This window comes from Moschus berezovskii, chromosome 4 (assembly GCF_049115385.1).
Source record: "Moschus berezovskii isolate FMDL1 chromosome 4, NW_MosBer_1.0, whole genome shotgun sequence".
Taxonomy (NCBI): domain Eukaryota; kingdom Metazoa; phylum Chordata; class Mammalia; order Artiodactyla; family Moschidae; genus Moschus; species Moschus berezovskii.
The window spans coordinates 84,093,523-84,115,440 of record NC_142463.1 but is presented as its reverse complement, the minus strand read 5'-3'; positions in this window follow the sequence as shown (position 1 = coordinate 84,115,440).

The window sequence follows — 21,918 nt, the reverse complement described above, 5'->3', positions numbered from 1 at the left end:
AGAACTAAACAGACATTTCTCCAAAGAAGACAGAAAGATGGCTAACAAACACATGAAAAAATGTTCAACATCCCTCACAATCAGAGAAATGCAAATCAAAACCACAATGAGATACCATTTCACACCAGTCAGAATGGCTGCTATCCAAAAGACTACATGCAATAAATGCTGGAGAGGGTGTGGAGAGAAAGGAACCCTCTTACACTGTTGGTGGGAATGCAAACTAGTACAGCCATTATGGAGAACAGTGTGGAGATTCCTCAAAAAACTGGAAGTAGAACTGCCATATGATCCAGCAATCACACTCCTGGCATACACACCGAGGAAACCAGAATTGAAAGAGACACATGTACTCCAATGTTCATTGCAGCACTATTTATAATAGCCAGGACATGGAAGCAACCTAGATGTCCATCTGCAGATGAATGGATAAGAAAGCTTTGGTACATATACACAATGGAGTATTACTCAGCCATTAAAAAGAATGCATCTGAACCAGTTCTAATGAGGTGGATGAAACTAGAGCCTATTATACAGAGTGAAGTAAGCCAGAAAGAAAAACACCAATACAATATACTAACGCATATATATGGAATTTAGAAAGATGGTAACCTTAACCCTGTGTACGAGACAGCAAAAGAGACACAGGTGTATAGAACAGTCTTTGGGACTCTGTGGGAGAGGGCAAAGATGGGATGATTTGGGAGAATGACATTGAAACATGCATATTATCATATGTGAAACGAATCACCAGTACAGTTTTGACGCATGATACAGGATGCTTGCGTTGGTGTACGGGGATGACCCAGAGGGAAGATATGGGGAGGAGACAGGAGGGAGGGGGGTTCAAGAAAGGGAACACATGTACACCCGGGGTGGATTCATGTCAATGTATGGCAAAACCAACCAATAATTGTAAAGTAATTTGCCTCCAATAAAAAAATTTTAAAAAAATAAAAATAGCATGTAGTAATATTCAGAGTTTCTTTGGCTTTGCATATAATTGTTGCTGTTGTTTAGTCACTAAATCATGTTCAACTCTTATGACCCCATGGACAGTAGTCCTGTTAGGCTCCTCTGTCCATGGGATTTTTTTATAATTAGATATGCCTAAATTTTAATTGGCTTTCCTGGTGGCTCAGCGGTAAAGAATCCACCTGCCAATGCAGAAAACAAAAGGTTCAATCCCTGAGTCAGTAAGATCCCCTGGAAAAGGAAATGGCAACCCACTACAGTATTTTTGCATGGGAAATCCAAAGGACAGAAGAGTCTGCCTGGCTACAGTTCATGGAGTTGTAAAGAATCAGCCACAACTTAGAAACTAACAACAACAATTTTTAATTACAATAGTAAATTGAAAATAAAATTATAAAAAACAATGTGAACCAACTAGTTAGGAAAAAAAACAAAATAAAACTTAGTAATATCTCCAAATCAGGAGCCCATACTGTTACCTAAACCAAGAACTGTGACTGCTGTATACTGATGTATCAGGATTTCTTTTTTTTTTGTATATTCAGTTGTCAGGAAAGAGATCAATTTATCAGATTTCTCTCTTTTCTTTAAACTGCATCAGCTAAAATCTGCACTCAACATTTCTATCACTCTGCACTAATAAGACCTAGTAGCAGGGTATCAAGAGCTTACCTTTCAAACCTTTTATCTATTTAATTGTTTCCCAAATCAGCCAGTGACAATATCCAGATGACCATTACAGAATACCAGTCCCCTTAGCAGAATACTTTTGTGATGAAAGAGTATACATATATTTATGCTTTAAAATATACAAATATGTTGATAAGCTGCTTTGGAATAAACTTTTACAAATTAAATTTGTACTCCTGCAGCCTAATACAGAGTGCCCACATAACCACACTAGGAATACTCATCAATACTGTATATGGTCATTATTTTTTAAATTATTACTTGATAAGTAAAAGAAGATTTTGTCACAGAACATGTATTGCAAATATCTCTTTTCATTATGTGGTTTTTATTTTCCCACCTTTAGTGATACCTTTCTATGAACAAAGGTCATTTTTATTTTAAATATTTCAGAGCACTGTAGAGGCATAATTGACACATATTAAACAGAACACATTTAAAGTGCACACTTTGGTACAAATGGAAAAGCTGATTTCCTTTCTTGTCACTTAAAATTAGTTTGTACTTCTTAGAATTTTAGATAAATGGCATCATAAATTTGGTATATTTTTGTTCTTATTTATTTCAGTCAGGAGATCAATCCTGGGTGTTCATTGGAAGGACTGATGCTAAAGCTGAAACTCTAATACTTTGGCCACCTCACGCGACGAGTTGACTCACTTGAAAAGACTCTGATGCTAGGAAAGGTTGGGGGCGAGAGCAGAAGGGAACAACAGAGAATGAGATGGCTGGATGGCATCACCGACTCTGTGGACATGAGTTTGAGTGAACTCCGGGAGTTGGTGATGGACAGGGAGGCCTGGCGTGCTGTGATTCATGGGGTCGCAGAGTCGGACACGACTGAGCGACTGAACTGAATTATATTAAAGTCTATATACTGCATATCATGTATCAATAATTCATTTCTATTACTGCTGGATAGTATTCCTTGAGTGAACATTCCAGAAACTGACTATCCATTCATTTGTTGATTGATATTTGAGTTTTTTTCCAGTTTTGACTATTGAAAATAAACCTGTTAGGGATATTTATGTACATGTCATTTATGAATGTATACCTTCATTTCTCTTGTGGGAATATCTGGGTGTAGAAAAATGGCATAATGTAGTATGTAAATGATTCAATGTTAAGAATGTGCCATCCTGTTTTCCATTGGAGTTGTACTATATTGCCTTCTCTTCAACAATGAAGCAGAGCTGCTCATCCTCAGCAACACTCAGGTTCATTTAGGTTAGCTGTTGAACACTCTAAGAGGTATGAAGTGGTTTGAACTTACATTTCCCTAATGATTAATTATGTCAATAATCTCACTATGTGTTTATTTGACATCATTTAAAATGTCCGAATATTTTTCTCATTCTTTCATTGGGTTGGCTGTTTCCTTATTATTGACTGCGTTAGGCTGAGTAAGAGTTTCCAAAGTATGTCCACATAGTAATCTCCAGAACCTGAATATGTTTACTTATGTACTAATAGCAACACTGAAGAAATTATTTAAAATTCCTGAGATATGGATATTATGCTGGATTATCTGGGTGAACTTAAGGTAATCATGAGGGTTCTTAAGAGTCAGGCAGTTCAGAAGGAGAAAGAAGATGTAAAATACAAAATCAGAGGTCAGAGAAGATTGTATGCTGCATGCTTCAGAGATGGAGGTAGGGATTGTGATCCAAGGAATTCTTTCCTAGACCCACTAGTAGGGACCAGTCCTGCTGACACCCTGATTTTATTCCAGTAAAACTAACTTCGGTTTTCAGGCTCCAAAAGTATATGATAATATATTTACTTGCTTTGAGACAGGAAGTCTATGTCAATTCGTTACAGCATTACAGCAGAAAACTAATGACAGATGATGGCTCAGGGGGTGTGGTGCTGTAACAAGTACACAGAAACAGGCAAAAAGCTTTGAGATTAGGCAATGGGCAGAGACTATGAATTGGGGGGATCATGACAGAAAAGGTCTAGATTGCTTTGAATAGACTGTGAGTAGACAAGTGGATGTGAACACCTTTACCAAATACACATGGTCTTAACACAAAATCATCTTTAACAGAAACTTGGTAGAAATACAGGTTTGAAACATTGTTGGGGAAGGTTCAGATGGATATGAGGAAAACATTATTAGAAACGTGTAAAAGGAAGATCCTTGCATAGTGGCAGAATGCTCAGCTGAAGTGTGACCTTCAGTTATATAGAAAGAAAAACTTGTAAATGTTGTACTCTGAAATTTAGCTAAAGAGTTGGTGTGCACTCTATTGGTTTCATTTGCTACTGAAACAAATTACAGTAGAAAATATTTGTAGGAATGATAATTCTCATATTAATTTATTGTCTTTATCCTGAAGATTAACTTAGTAAGTAAACATCTACTTCTGCTTTATTGACTATGCCAATGCCTTTGACTGTGTGGATCACAATAAACTGTGGAAAATTTGTAAAGAGATTGGAATACAAGACCACCTGACCTGCAACCTGCCTCTTGAGAAATCTGTATGCAGGTCAGGAAGCAACAGTTAGAACTGGACATGGAACAACAGACTGGTTCCAAATCGGGAGAGAAATATATCAAGGCTGTATCTTGTCACGCTACTTATTTAACTTATATGCAGAGTACATCATGAGAAACGCTGGGCTGGAAGAAGCACAAGCTGCAATCAAGATTGCCGGGAAAAATATCAATAACCTCAGATATGCAAATGACACCACCCATATGGCAACAAGAAAGAAGAACTAAGGAGACTCATGGCATCTGGTCCCATCACTTCACGGCAAATAGATGGGGAAACAATGCAAACAGTGACAGACTTGACTTTGGGGGCTCCAAAATCACTGCAAATGGTGACTACAGCCATGAAATTAAAAGACGCTTGCTCCTTTGAAGAAAAGTTATGACCAACCTAGACAGCATATTAAAAAGCAGAGACATTACTTTGCCAACAAAAGTCCATCTAGTCAAAGCTATGGTTTTTCCAATAGTCATGTATGGATGTGAGAGTTGGGATTATAAAGTCTGAGAGCTGAAGAATTGATGCTTTAGAAATGCAATGTTGGAGAAGACTCTTCAGAGTCCCTTGGACTGCAAGGATATAAACCAGTTCATCCTAAAGGAGATCAGTCCTGGGTGTTCATCGGAAGGACTGATATTGAAGCTGAACTCCAGTACTTTGGCCACCTGATGTGAAGAAGTCACTCATTTGAAAAGACCCTGATGCTGGGAAAGATTGAGAGCAGAAGAAGAAGGGGATGACAGAGGATAAGATGGTTGGATGGCATCACCGACTTAATGGACATTGGTTTGGGTGGACTCCAGGAGTTGGTGGTGGACAGGGTGGCCTGGCATGCTTCAGTTCATGGGGTTGCAAAGAGTCGGACACGACTGAGTGACTGAACTTAACTGAACCATCTATGAGATGACAACTTTTACATATAATATATCCTTAGCCACCTCATCACCTCTGAACTGCAGACTTAAGTTACTGAATTGTTTACTACACATTTCTACTTGGATGCTTGTATTAGGCTTCCCACAGTTAACATGTCCAACACTGAGTTCTGCACATTCCCTCAAAACCTTTCATAGACTTCCTCATTTTTACTAAACATACAAAGCCAACTATTTTTATTCCAAGTTTGAACCCAGATGCTATCTTCCACACTTTATCCATGGGGTCGCAAAGAGTTGGACACAACTGACCGACTGAACTGAACTGAGCTGAAAGATTAACTTAAAATACAATGATGGGTGTCCTCAGTCACTTAGTTATGTCCTACTCTGCCACCTCAATGACTGTAGCCCTCCAGGCTGCTCTGTGTATGAAATTTTCTAGGCAAGAATATGGCAGTAGGTAGCCACTCCGTTCTCCAGAGAATTTTCTCCACCCAGCGATCAAATCCCTGTCTCTTGCATGTCCTGCATTGGGAGGTGTATTTTTTATTCCTGAGCCACCAGGAAAGCCCAAATAACATATGTTTTTTTACCAATAAAAACTAAAACAAAAAGTGCTTTAGAGGAAACTCTTAAATATATATATATATTTGCTTTTGTGAAGACTTACATAATTCTTTGTGTCCAGAGTACTCTGCTTACATAATACGAAGGACTTCTTTCTGGATCAAATGCACAGTTCTTAAATCTCATTCATATATTATTACAGCTTTCACTCTACTTTCTTCTTTTGTACTTACACATAAAATCAGGTCTGTTTTTAAAAGACAATAATTTTAAGTCTTTTCTTTTCAATTGATTTTTACCAAAGCTATTTTTTTATTTAATAAGGTTATAAAATCATATTAACAACATAGACCAAACTAGATCTGTATATACATGTTACAGTTGTTTCCCATCCAAGTAAAATAAATTTAAACAATGCAAACCTAACATAGCTGAATAATAATTACCATCTTGTACCATAATATATCTTCTGATTATACTTTTTACAAGTTAATAAGTGATTCCCCATCCTTTTTGCTTATTTGTTTCTTTGCAGTAACTTTTTGCTCTTAAAGTACTTAGAAAATCTATCTCAAAGCCTAACCACCAAGGAAATTACAGCATGCCTTATTGAATCTTATTTTAAATGACTATTGTGAGACAACATCACCTAGCAGTAGCAGAGGATAATTAACATCCTACGGTTTTCTATTATGCTTTCTGTACAGCATCTTGATTTTTCATTCTCATTGCATCCTCTGTAAGGAAATAGATACACACTTTTTTTTTTCTATTTTCTAGCAGTGGTATAGATATACTGAGTAGATTACAAATAAAATGTATGTACCATGGAAAAAAGTGGTTGTGTATATTTTTATTATATAAAAAGTAAATTTATGCCTGAGATACCTGAAAATGTTAACATACCTATAAAATTCAAAGTCTAGTGTAGCCTTAGAGATTATATCAGCCTTAGGATAAAATAAGAAATGTAATAAGATATGTTAAATCATACCAAAAGAATTAATCTATAAAGTAATGAGCTACATAATGGAAAAAAGGAATGAAGAAAAGAAGCAAATGAAACTCCATTCCCCAAGATGCAAAACTCATTTAAAAGATTGTATCATTTTATTTTTGATTCATATATATATATATATATTTTACTTCTCTTAGATTTTCTTGGTTCAAGTTTTATCTGGATAAGACTTCAAGGTAGGCATGAATATCATTTTGGTTTTTTATTTAGCTTGTATTTTCCTTGTATCGAAGTGAAAGTTTCTCAGTCGAGTCCGACTCTTTGCAACCCCATGGACTATACAGTCCAGGGAATTCGCTAGGCCAGAATACTGGAGTGGGAGGCCTTTCCCTTCTCCAGTGGACCTTCTCAACCCAGGGATCAAACCCAGGTCTTCCATATTACAGGCAGATTCTTCACCAGATGAGCCACAAGGGAAGCCCAAGAATATTGGAGTGGGTAGCCTATCCCTTCTCTAGCGGATCTTCCCAACCCAGGAATGGAACCCAGGTCTCCTGCAATGCAGGCAGATTCTTTACCAATTGAGCTATCAGGGAAGCCCCCATTTTCCTTGTATTAAGCCAAACTTTTCTAATTATAAAAGATAAAAAATAAGGACATACTTAAAATTATTTTACTCTGTTAAATATTCTTTATTCAACTCAGTAAAACTAACAGCAGATAACATATTTTAAGACCTATTAGATGTAAAGATTTCTGATTATATCTCTAAAACTAAAAACAAAAGCAAACAAATTTTTAAAAAAGAAGCAGACAATGGGAAAGGAGTTGGCAGCACACTGCAAATATCAGTAAAATTTTGGAAAGTATAAAGAAGGCAAACAGTGATCTAGGATATCAGATATTTTTAATTTTTAAAATAAAAATTAACTGCCTATACAGAAATAATGAGTTATCTATGAAACCCTGAAAATGATAGACAATTTGAGATTTGGATAATTTTTAAGTCTCAATATTAAAAATCTTAAAAAAAAAAAAAAAGCAAAATTAAGTATCTGGTTAAGGAGAAGGTTAATAACCAGAGTCCTTCTTCTAGTCCTTCATCAACTAATTTTCCTTCCCAACTGTTGGCATAAGTAAATAATTTACTCTCCAACACTGAAAAATAAAAATACCATATGTGAACTCTAGGCTCAGATGAGAATGATGAGGTGACCTATTAAAAATACATAGATTAGGTGAAAATTTATACAGTGGATTTTGACACCTTAAAGTTTTCTCTTCTGAATTTCTCTCAGAATAATAAAATCAAAGTTGATAGTCACCAAGATAGAATAGTGATGATTATGTTCTCAGGAAACTAATTAAGAGAAAAAATCTGTATCTGAGGTTTAGTGGATTATCCAACTGAAAGACACAATTTCCTGACCAATCATTTTATTTATTTTTAAAAATTTTTTAAATTTATTTTTATTTATTTATTTCAATTGGAGGCTAATTACTTTACAATGTGTGGTGGCTTCTGCCATACATTCACATGAATCCAGCCATGGGTGTACATGTGTTCCCATCCTGAACCCACCTCCCACCTCCCTCCCCATCCCATTCCTCAGGGTCATCCCAGTGCACCAGCCCTGAGCAATGTGTCTCATGCATCAAACCTGGACTGGCGATTTATTTCACATATGATAATATACATGTTTCAATGTTATTCTCTCAAATCATCCCACCCTGGCCTTCTCCCACAGAGTCCAAATGTCTGTTCTTTACATCTGTGTCTCTTTCGCTGTCTCTCATATAGGGTCATCGTTACCATCTTTCTAAATTCCACATACATGCGTTAATATAATATATTGGTGTTTTTCTTTCTGACTTACTTCACTATGTATAATAGGTTCCAGGTTCATCCACCTCATTAGAACTGATTCAAATGCATTCTTTTTAATGGCTGAGGAATACTCCATTGTGTATATGTACCACAGCTTTCTCATCCATTTATCTTTGATGGACATCGAGGTTTGCTTCCATGTCCTGGCGATTATAAACAGTGCTGCAATGAACATTGGGGTACACATGTCTCTTTCGATTCTGGTTTCCTTGGTGTGTATGCCCAGCAGTTCTATTTACAGTTTTTAAGGAATCTCCACACAGTTCTCCATAGTAGCTGTACCGGTCTGCATTCCCACCAACAGTGAAAGAGGATTCCTTTATCTCTGCTACTCTCCATCATTGTTTGTAGACTTTTTGATAGCAGCCATTCTGACCAGCGTGAGATGGTACCTCATTCTGGTTTTGATTTGCATTTCTCTGATAATGAGTGATGTTGAGCATCCTTTCATGTGTGTTTGTTCTCCATCTGTATGTCTTCTTTGGAGAAATGTCTGTTTAGTTCTCTTATATAGTAAGAATCATCAATGTCCAGAGAGCTTCCAAATAGATTACAATGTAGCTGTGCTTAGTCATTTAGTCGTTTCCAATTCTTTCACACTCCATGGACTGCAGCCCACCAGGCTCCTTTGTCCATTGGGATTCTCCAGGCAACAATACTGAAGTGGGTTGCCATGCCCTCCTCCAGGGGATCTTCCCAACCAAGGGATCAAACCCAGGTCTCCCACACTGCAGGTGGATTCTGTTACCATCTGAGCCACCAGAAAAGCCCAAGAATACCAGAGTAGGTAACCGATTATTTCTCCAGGGACCTTCCTGACCTAGGAATCAAACTGTGGTCTCATGCATTGCAGACAGATTCACCAGCTGAGCTATCAAACAGCTTACTAATGTGTAATTCATAAATATTCCAAGCAAATAAAGTTTCAGTTTGTTTCAGTTCAGTTCATTTCAGTTCAGTCGCTCAGTCATGACTGACTCTTTGCAACCCCATGATTCACAGCACGCCAAGCCTCCCTGTCCATCACCAATTCCTGGAGTTCACTCAAACTCATGTCCATCGAGTCGGTGATGCCATCCAGCCATCTCATTCTCTGTCGTCCCCTTCTCCTCCTATCCCCAATCCTTCCCAGCTGCAGAGTCTTTTCCAATGAGTCAGCTCGTTGCATGATCCTTTAGGCTAGAACAATTAGAAAGAAATAACTAAGAGGAAAAAACTAAAAAGATCAGATGTGTAATTAAAATACATTTTTCATTCCACAAGATCTCAAAGAACACAAAAACTTACTTCTTGCACATTTTTACTCACACAACAACAAAATATTTTTTCAACAAAATAGGGAACAACTAAGTGACTCAAGAAAACATAAAAAATTTAGGAAGACATGGCTTTTTGGAAAAATAGATCCAATTCAAGAAGGGGAAGAAAGACATCTACAAATGAAAGAAAAAATTCCCCGACCATTTAAAATCACATAGTGCAGACTTAGAAAACACTTAGTCTAGACTGAAAAGTTGACAATGGTATGCTGAAGGATGTTGGGGAGAGAAAAATGGAATTAGTATGTTACTTGAGGGTTTCCTTGATGATTCATTGGTAAGGAATCTCCCTGCCAATGCAAGAGAGAAGGATTCAATCCCTGAGTGGAGAAGTTATCCTAGAGAAGGAAATGCAACCTACTCCAATATTTTTGCCTGGGAAATTCCATGGACAGATGAGTCTTGTGGGCTACAATTCACAGGTTGAAAATGAGTCAGATACAACTTAGCAACTAAACAACAACGATAAATGTTGTTTGAGGAATTTTACCATATGATAGAGTTTTATTACCTATAGAATGTGTTTAATACATTAAAACATGAACAAAACTAAGAAATTTATTATTCCAGGGGAGAAAAAAATATTTTCTATGAAATGACATGCCATTCTACATGGCTCATCTGTGGGAAAACATTTTCACAAGTAAAATTATGTGAAAGCAGAATACTGATACAATAAAAATGTTTGATATAACTACACTACAAAGATGAAATTAGAAATGTAACCAAGCAGGACCCTATGGGGTTTTTCCTGTGACAGACACCCTCTCCCCGTATCTTCTGTTGGCCTCTTATTTATATAAAAGTTGTAGTCTTCCAGGCCTTCCCCAAGTCACAAAAGCCTGGCTTAAAAATTAACAACTGAAAGGATATAAACACATAGTGACGAAAGTAGTGATTGGGCCATGAGAACTAGTAACAATTTAAACAGTAAATCAGATATGTGTCAGTCACAGAATCTTTAGTTCCTCACTGAAGCACATAGATAACAGTATCTGATATACATTCCTGAGTTGTTTTACAGTTACAAAAGCCCCCACCAAATGGAAGAAGTTAACTACATAATGACCATGAATATGTAGCCCCTAGACTGGCTAGAGTCTGAAGACTATAATATTAAATCCTGTAACGCCACCCTGTTACCTCACCATCAACCACTGAGAAAACTGTACATGAGTTAATCACATATTCTCTGACTCCCTTCTCTCACCTTGCCTTTACAAATGTTTCCTTGAAACGAATGGAAAAGTTTGGATTTTTAAAAGCATGAGGTGTCTAGATTTCTTGTACAGTGCCTACAATAAACATTGCATTTTTCTGTACCACAATCCAGTGTCAGTAGCTTTACTGAATGAGGGCAAGCATACCCAATTTGGCTTTGTATGTGAACCGTGAACTTCCAGATGTTCAAGCAGGTTTTAGAAAAGGCAGAGGCACCACAGATCAAATTGCCAACATCTGCTGGATCATGGAGAAAGCAAAAGAGTTCCAGAAGAACATCTATTTCTGCTTCATTGACTATAACAAAGCCTTTGACTGTGTGGATCAAAATAAACTGTGGAAAATTCTGATAGAGATGGGAATACCAGACCACCTGACCTGCCTCTTGAGAAACCTGTATGCAGATCAGGAAGCTACAGTTAGAAATGGACATGGAACAACAGACTGGTTCCAAATAGGAAAGGGAGTGCGTCAAGGTTGTATATTGTTGCCCTGCTTATTTAAATTATATGCAGAGCACATCATGAGCAACGCTGGGCTGGAAGAAGCACAAGCTGGAATCAAGATTGCTGGGAGAAATATCAATAACCTCAGATATGCAGATGACACCACTCTTACGGCAGAAAGTGAAGAGGAACTCAAAAGCCTCTTGATGAAAGTGAAAGAGGAGAGTGAAAAGGTTGGCTTGAAGCTCAACATTCAGAAAACAAAGATCATGGCATCTGGTCCCATCACTTCATGGGAAATAGATGGGGAAACAGTGGAAGCAGTGTCAGACTTTATTTTTTGGGGCTCCAAAATCACTGCGGATGCTGATTGCAGCCATGAAATTAAAAGACACTTATTCCTTGGAAGGAAAGTTATGACCAACCTAGATAGCATATTAAAAAGCAAACACATTACTTTGCCAACAAAGGTCCGTCTAGTCAAGGCTATGGTTTTGCCCATGGTCATGTATGGATGTGAGAATTGGATTGTGAAGCAAGCTATTGCTGAAGAATTGATGCTTTTGAACTGTGGTGTTGGAGAAGACTCTTGAGAGTCCTTTGTACTGCAAGGAGATCCAACCAGTCCATTCTAGAGGAGATCAATCCTGGGTGTTCATTGGAGGGACTGATACTAAAACTGAATCACCTCATGCGACCAGTTGACTCACTGGAAAAGACTCTGAAGCTGGGAGGGATTGGGGGCAGGAGGAGAAGGGGACAACAGAGAACGAGATGGATGGATGGCATCACCAACTCGATGGACATGAGTTTGAGTGAACTCCGGGAGTTAGTGATGGACAGGGAGGCCTGGCCTGCTGTGATTCATGGGGTCGTGAAGAGTCAGACACGACTGAGCAACTGAACTGAACTGAACTGAACGGAACGGAAAGTTATGCAAGTTACTTGGTTGCTGCTGTAAGAGAGTACTGCCATCAGTTAAATCATCACTGATTCAACTATTTATAGCCCCAGAGGCTCAATGGTAAAGAACTTCCTTGCCAATGCAGGAGACACAGGTTCAATCCCTGGGTTGGGAAGATCCCTTGGAGAAACAAATGGCAATCCACTCCAGTATTCTCGTCTGAGAAATCCCACGGTCAGAGGAGCCTGGTGGGCTACAGTCCATAGGGTCACAAGTCAGATATGACAGTGACTACATCATCTAAACCAATAATAAGTTCTGTGAACTGTTCCCAAATTTTCCAAGTCCAATTAGCTATCACCTCCTGTGACAGGACAGAACAGTTGTGCTATCTTTTCTGCTTTGTAACGTGGGTAATACAAAAGTATCTTAAATTAGGAAGACTTTTTAAAGTTTCTCAGCAGGGGACTGACTGCCTGCACTCTTTGTTCGAGATTCTGCGGAAAAGTAGAACATTTCCTCTCTCAGCAATTGTTAGGAAACTGAAATAATATAATGAAGTACAAAGAACTGGAAAAAAAATCAAAAACAAAAACAAAGCCACTTAAAAGTGACAAACTTTCAGACAGAAGATAAAAATGTTTCCAATTAAAGAAAACAAATAGGAGATAAAGACATGAAAACAAACTTTTAAAAAAGCAAAAGAGGGACATTAAGAACACAAATTAACTTTAGTAACTGAAAATTTGGGTTTTAGAATTTATGATACAGTAGATAAAATAAAGTACAATATATTTATAGTAGATTCCCTAATTACTGACCAAAAATAGAAAGCAAGTAATATCTTAGTTTTAAAAGTAAAAATATTAATAGGTTTAAAACTTCAACTGAAGTGGGATTCTTGGAGTATTTTCCTCTCAGTAGACTGAGGATAATACTCCATTGTCTTATACCTTCAATGCAGTCAATAACATTCTCAGAAGAAAAAGTTTGGAATATAAACTAATATGAAAGGAAATGGTTAAGAGCTGGTTTTCTGCCCTTTCCTAGCTTCAGAAATGTCTTCAGATTTGATATTAGTCAAAGCCCCATTCAATATTAATTTGGGGGATTTACCTAGATACATGACACATGAAAATATATTTGAAACTGTATACCAATTTCATTACTGCAATGATATCTTATATTGATGAGATAGAGTTGTTTCAGAGGATGGAGGCTAATAATACTTGTGAGAGAGCTGAGTGAATCCCGTGACAGAAAGTTACATGTATCTGAGGGAACTGTGTGACTAGGTATATATGCTTAAATAACTCCCTAAGTTAAAGATTTCCCTGAGTGGAGGTAGTAACTCACATTCAGATCAACTTGTTTGTGATCAACAAGAAACTGGAGGACAAAAGTTGTTTCTTAGAATCATGACATATCATTTATTCTAATACAACAAATGCTGTTATTTCTTAACCTTTACCTTTTTTGAAACTTAGATAAAACTGGTGCTAGTTGAAATTCACAAGTTTAAATATTAATTTAATCCCAAAGAATTCTGTTAACAGAGTGGGATTAGAATAAAACACTAATATTAATAAATTAGTGTCCCTAACAAAGATCATGGCATCTGGTCCCATCACTTCATGGGAAATAGATGGGGAAACAGTGGAAACAGTGGCAGACTATTTTTTGGGCTCCAAAATCACTGCAGATGGTGACTGCAGCCATGAAATTTAAAGACACTTCCTCCTTGGAAGAAAAATTATGACCAACCTAGACAGAATATTAAAAAGCAGAGACATTACTTTGCCAACAAAGGTCCGTCTAATCAAGGCTGTGGTTTTGCCAGTGGTCATGTATGGATGTGAGAGTTGTACTATGAAGAAAGCTGAGCGCCGAAGAATTGATGCTTCTGAAATGTGGTGTTGGAGAAGACTCTTGAGAGTCCCTTGGACTGCAAGGAGATCCAACCAGTTCATTCTAAGGGAGATCAATCCTGGGTGTTCATTGGAGGGACTGATGCTGAGGCTGAAACTCCAATACTCTGGCCACCTCATGCGATGAGTTGACTCACTGGAAAAGACTGTGATGCTGGGAAGGACTGGGGGCGGAAGGAGAAGGGGACGACATTGAGTGAGATGGCTGGATGGCATCACCGATTCGATGGATATGAGTTTGAGTGAACTCCGGGAGTTGGTGATGGACAGGGAGGCCTGGAGTGCTGTGATTCATGGGGTCGCACACGACTGAGCGACTGAACTGAACTGAACTGAACGCATAATGAGTTTGGGTGTTGTTAGTCCATTATTACATCAAATAAACAGCGGAACAAGCAAAAGTTACAGACTTTTCTTGGATTCATCACAAAACTGAGTTTGCAGGAAAACCACTACCCTCAAATCTGAAGAAACAGGTGAATAAAGATATAGTCAAGATCTTACCTTGAGTAGAATGTGCTAGAGCAGTAAACTGGTAGGAACACAAAGGGCATAAAGCTGAATGTGGCATGGTTTAAAGGTATGAGCTTCAGCCATGGCAATTTGCTCTTCAACTTTCAGTGATATATGTGTATGTATGTATGTCAGCTAACTATCTATGTCTATATAACCATATTTACCAAAAATTCAACATAAACAGCTAAGAAAGATCCCCTGCAAGCTCTGGCACAAGGAGAGAAAACATAATCACTGTGAAATACACCAAGAAGATTCTCTACAAGAAAGGTTTATTTGACATGAGGTAAGGGACAGTGTCCAACCTCAATTTCTCTAGCTCTCATATTTAACCTAAGAGGAGGGGTTGGAGACAGGCAATACTTGTGACTATTACAGCCCAGGAACACTGGCTCACTGAAAGTCAGAAATTTAGAGAGCTGAAGAAATCCCACCCTTTATCACATATTCCCATAAGCCAAATAAAACTCAACGAAAATAATGTTGGATTAACTGAAAAAGTATTTAAGATGCACACACACACACATACACACACTCTGAGAGGAGGTCTTAAGGAAGTCCAAAGATTCAGGGGAGATAAAACACTAGACATCAGAATAATTTGAAACCCTTAGCATCTACAGCTATAGAAAATAGGAAAGAGCACAATCTTAGCTATATCACAATAAAGCCTCACAGTAAAGGTCTGTTTATCTAAGTTTCTATATATTACCTAATAATCATGTTTGCCTTTCAACTAAAAATTTTAAAAGCAAAAAATAATACTGCCTTGAATAGACAAATAAAGAATCTGGAACAGATCATATATGACAAAGATTTTAGAATTATCAGAAAAGGAATATATAGTAATTATGGTAAATATATTAAAGGTTGTAATAGGAAACATAGACAACAGACAAGAATGAGTTAGTAGTATAAGCAGAGAAATGAAAACTCAAAAAAAAAAAAAAGCAAAAAGAAAATGCTAAAAATCTAAAACCAAAAACAGAAATGAAATATGTCTTTGTTAGGCTCATTAATAGACTGAACCCACCAGAGGAAAATATCATTGAAGATAGTTATTGGTCAACAGAAACTCCCCAAACTGAAATACAAAGAGAAAAAAAAATAAAAAGAGGTCGTTAGACCATCCATGGACTGTGGAGTAACTTCAAAAGGCATAACATATGAATAACTGAAATGCAAGAAGGAGAATAGGAGAGACTAGAGTACAAATATATTTGAAGTGACAATGGCCAAAACTTTTGAAAAATCAATGATAACACAAAGTGACATGTCCAGGAAGCAAAGATAATAAAATATAACACGAATATTAACAAATCCACACCTACATATATCCTGTATATTATTACGGTTCTCCAGGTAAACAAAATCAATAGGATATAGATAAATAGATAAGAAAACATTCATTACAAGAATTGGCTCATGTGATTATGGCTGAAGTTCCACCCATAATTTTTATTCATTCTGTAACTCAGAATTATATTAATATCCTATTAGCATTACTCCAATACTAAAAATACAAAAAATAATGTGTAGTAAAGCAAATCTACAACAATATTTCTCATGAAAATAGGTGTACATGCCCTCAATAAGAAATCAGTAAGTTAAATTTTAAAAAGAATAGAAATATGTAGTATATTCAGTGGGCTCTTTTGAGCTAAGCAAAATTGGCTCAACATTTCAAAATCAATTACTTTAATCCTTCACATCTACAGAAAAGACAGAAAATCATACAATCATATCAAATGACACAGAAAATGCATGTAACAAAATCAAACACCATTTATGTCTAAAAGTAACATCAAACTAAGAATACTGGGGAACTGCCTCACATAACAACCCGTACCTACATCATATTTAATGTAAGAAACAGGATTCTCCCCATCCTTACCAATATCAGGAACAAGATAAAGATTTCCTGTCTCAAAATTCCTATTCAGCATTGTATTTGAAGTTCTAGGTAGTGTAATAATGCATGAAAAGGAAATAAAACCTACAGACTAGGAAGAAAAAAATAAAGGTGTCTTTGTAGATGATATAATCATTCATTTAGAATATCCCAAAGAATCAAACAAAAAACTCTTGTAACTAATAAGCAAGTATAACAAAGTTGTAGAATATAATATTGATATATAAAATTCAATTATTTCTCTATATATCACCAATGAACATTTGAAATTTGAAATGTAAAAGAACACAATTAACAATATAAGAAGTAATTTATACATTGATTGCAATCCCTATCAAGCTACCAACGATATTTTTCACAGAACTAGAACATATAATCTCACAATTTGTATGGAAATACAAAAAACCTTGAATAGCCAAAGCAATCTTGAGGAAGAAGAATGGAACTGGGGAAATTAACCTGCCGGACTTCAGGCTCTACTACAAAGCCACAGTCATCAAGACAGTACGGTACTGGCATAAAGACAGAAATATAGATCAATGGAAAAAAAACAGAAAGCCCAGAGATAAAATCCACGCACCTATGGACACCTTACCTTTGACAAAGGAGGCAAGAATATAAAATGGAGAAAAGACAGTCTCTTCAACAAGTGGTGCTGGGAAAACTGGTCAGCCATTGTAAAAGAATGAAACTAGAACACTTCCTAACCCCATACACCAAAATAAACCAAAATGGATTAGAGAGCTAAATGTAAGACCAGATTCTATAAAACTCCTAGAGGAGAACATAGGCAAAACACTCTCTGACATAAATCAGAGCAGGATCCTCCAAGACCCACCTCCCAGATTATTGGAAATAAAAGCAAAAATAAACAAATGAGACCTAATTACAATCAGAAGCTTCTGCACAGCAAAGGAAACTATAAGTAAGGTGAAAAGACAGCCTTCAGAATGGGAGAAAATAGCAGCAAATGAAGCAACTGATAAAGGATTAATCTCCAAAATATACAAGCAGCTCCTGCAGCTCAAGTCCAGAAAAATAAACGACCCAATCAAAAAATGGGCCAAAGAACTAAACAGACATTTCTCCAAAAAAGAAAGAAAGATGGCTAACAAACACATGAAAAAATGTTCAACATCCCTCATAATCAGAGAAATGCAAATCAAAACCACAATGAGATACCATTTCACACCAGTCAGAATGGCTGCTATCCAAAAGACTACATGCAATAAATGCTGGAGAGGGTGTGGAGACAAGGGAACCCTCTTACACTGTTGGTGGGAATGCAAACTAGTTCAGCCACTATGGAGAACAGTGTGGAGATTCCTCAAAATACTGGAAATAGAACTGCCATATGATCCAGCAATCGCACTCCTGGGCATACACACCGAGGAAACCAGAATTGAAAGAGACACATGTACTCCAATGTTCATCGCAGCACTGTTTATAATAGCGAGGACATGGAAGCAACCTAGATGTCCATCTGCAGATGAATGGATAAGAAAGCCCTGGTACATATACACAGTGGAGTATTACTCAGCCATTAAAAAGAAAGCATTTGAATCAGTTCTAATGAGGTGGATGAAACTGCAGCCTATTATACAGAGTGAAGTAAGCCAGAAAGAAAAACACCATTACAGTATACTAACACATATATATGGAATTTAGAAAGATGCAAATGATAACCCTGTATAGGAGACAACAATAGAGACACAGATGTATAGAACAGGCTTTGGGACTCTATGGGAGAGGGTGAGGGTGGGATGATTTGGGAGAATGGCATTGAAACATGTATGTTGTCATATGTGAAACGAATCACCAGTTCAGGGTTATTGCATGTTACAGGATGCTCGGGGCTGGTGTGCGGGGATGACCCAGAGGGAGGATAAAGGGAGGAGGGAGGTGGGAGGGGGGTTCAGGAGGGGGAACTCATGTACACCCGGGGCGGATTCATGTCTATGTATGGCAAAACCAACCAATATAATATTGTAAAATAATTAGCCTCCAATAAAAAAAAAATTAAAAAAAAATAAAGTTAAGTTTGAGACTCCATAAAAGTCTCAGCAAAAAAAAACAGAACAGTCTTTCAAATATTTTTATGTCCTAATCATTGGAATCTATCAGTATGCCAGGTTATGTAGCAAGAAGGAATTATAATTGCAAATGGAATTCAGGATTTTAATCAACAAATAATAAAATAGGGAAATTTTCCTGGATTATTCAAGTTGACCCAACTAAATTACAGAGGCCCTAAAAATGTTGAAGAGATAGATGGATGAGTCAAAGTCTGTGTCAGAGGGATATGATATAACAAAGACTGGACTAGACATTGTTGTTATCTGAAGACAGAAAGGTGCCATGAGTCAAGGAATACAGGCGTATCCAGAATCTGGAAAAAGCACTAGAACAGATTTTTCTTTTAGAACCTCCAGAATGAAATGCTGTCCTACTGATAACATCACTTTACCAAGTGATTTCCATTTCAGTATTCTGATCACTAATTCAAGATAACAGATTAGAAGAGCTTTAAGCCACCAAGTATGCAGTAGTTTTCCACACCAGTAGCAAACTAAACCAGAGTTTAGTACCAAGATGGGGCTGCTTAATATGTAAAGATGTGGGCTTGAAATCTTATTTATAATTTTATAATGAGAGGCTGAAAGGCATCTGAGGAGTATGACTGACAAAGCCCAGACTGCCTTCAACAGACTATTATCTTTAATGTAGATATTAAAGACTTTGCTAGTGGAGGCTTAGAAGGGTTTGAGGAACATGTCAGATAAAACATATGATCTCCAAAAATACCTAAAGTGTTCTTAACAAACTGTTACTAGAAATATAAATGAAAAAGATACTCCCAGGGAGGGCTGACATGAAAATGCTATTGAAAACTGGAAGGAAGGTAACCTGTTAAGTAGTGGCAGAAAGCTCAGTTGAAGTGTGTCCTGAATATGTAATTTGTAAAAACTGAACTGTACTATTTAACTGAGATTTCCAAGCAAAGTTCTAAAGGAAGGCCTAGATTCTTTTTACTGCTTGTAACAAAATGTGAGAAAAAAGAATGAATTTGAAGGAAGAACTTTTAAGTAAATTTTTTAAAAAGCCAGAATTTGGTTATTTGGAAAATTCTCAGTCTATCCAGATTGCAAAAATGCTATAATTAGGAGAGTCACTTTCAGGCCAATATGCTAAGAGTGTTTCTGGACAACTTTTGCTACTGCTGCAGAAAGATTAAAAGATTAGAGTATTCAATCACAGAGAAGATTCTTTGAAGAGATTAGGCATGTACAAATCTTCTCTGTTATCTCTGAAGAATCCAAGGATAGAGATAGGAATACCCAGAAAAGGCCAGTAGAGAAGATTCATGTTTCATGGAGTTACAAAGAAGACCTGCAAGGTTCATGAAAATACTATACTAGCAGAAATAGCATGAGCTTGGATTAAAGGGACAGAGTGAAAAGTAAAGAATTCTTCCAGATGATCTAAACTTTAAGCAAAAAAAAAAGAAAAAAACAGATTGATATGTATACTAACTTCTAAATACATGCTGCTGCTGCTGCTAAGTCACTTCAGTCATGTCCGACTCTGTGCGACCCCATAGATGGCAGGCCACCAGGCTCCCCTAGCTTCCACAAAAAAAGGAGGGTGACACTGAGAATTGGATCATCAATCACAGAGGATGAAGCCAATAGCCCAGAGGTCTTTGCTAGGAGTTGTAAAGAATTATTCCCAGACCCTTAAACCAAAAGATGTTTGTCTGGCTGGATTTAACAACCGCTAGGGGCTAGTGATAACTTCTTGGGAAATAGATGGGGAAACAGTTGAAACAGTGTCACACTTTATTTTTTGGGGCTCCAAAATCACTGCGGATGCTGACTGCAGCCATGAAATTAAAAGACGCTTGCTTCTTGGAAGGAAAGTTATGACCAGCCTAGATAGCATATTAAAAAGCAGAGATATTACTTTGCAACCAAGGTCCGTCTAGTCAAGGCTATGGTTTTTCCCGTGGTCGTGTATGGATGTGAGAGTTGGACTGTGAAGAAAGCTGATCGCCAAAGAATTGATGCTTTTGAACTGTGGTGCTGGAGAAGACTCTTGAGAGTCCCTTGGACTGTAAGGAGATCCAACCAGTCCATTCTAGAGGAGATCAATCCTGGATGTTCATTGGAAGGACTGATGCTAAAGCTGAAACTCCAATACTTTGGCCACCTCATGCAACGAGTTGACTCACTGGAAAAGACTCTGATGCTGGGAGCGATTGGGGGTATGAAGAGATGGGGACGACAGAGAATGAGGTGGCTGGATGGCATCACCGACTCGATGGACATGATTTTGAGTGAACTCCGGGAGTTGGTGATGGACAGGGAGGCCTGGCATGCTGTGGTTCATGGGGTCGCTAAGAGTCGGACACGACTGACTGACTGAACTGAACTGAACTGAACTGAGGGGCTAGTGACAACTTGAGAAATATAATGAAACAGTACTAGAATATAAACCAGTACTATAAAACAGTACAAGAATATTGTAAAATAAAAAAATAAATTAAAAAATAAATAAATAAAATGGTGAAAAAATAAATAAATAAAGTGAAATGTTGTCTTACCCAAAAAATAAAGCTGCATTAAAGAAAAAAAAAAAAAATACAGTGAATAACACATCTGTGTGCTATGTAAAAAAAAAAAAATGTATCTATTCTACCCTCAAGGAAGTAGAACAGAACCCTTATCCTTTAATTGTGAGCTCTATATATTTAGTTTCAAACAGTGCAGGATATATACAAAAAGGCAAGAAAAAAAAAAGTAACTTGAAAAAAATGTAACTTTACATTTACATTACCTCAGCTAGTTGATCAAAATTAGCATTCATAGTGATATGCGTATCCCTGATTTAAGATGATGAGTATGGCCTTTCAACCTCTTTGGTATCCCTCCCCAATATCTTTAATCTCAGTCTAATCATAAAAAAAAATCAGAAAAATCTCAATTGAGAGATATTTTATGAAATATCTAACTGCTGCTGCTGCTGCTAAGTCGCTTCAGTCGTGTCCGACTCTGTGTGACCCATCGACGGCAGCCGACCAGGCTCCGCCATCCCTGGGATTCTCCAGGCAAGAACACTGGAGTGGGTTGCCATTTCCTTCTCCAATGTGTGAAAGTGAAGTCGCTCAGTCGTGTCTGACTAGTAGCGACCCCATGGACTGCAGCCCACT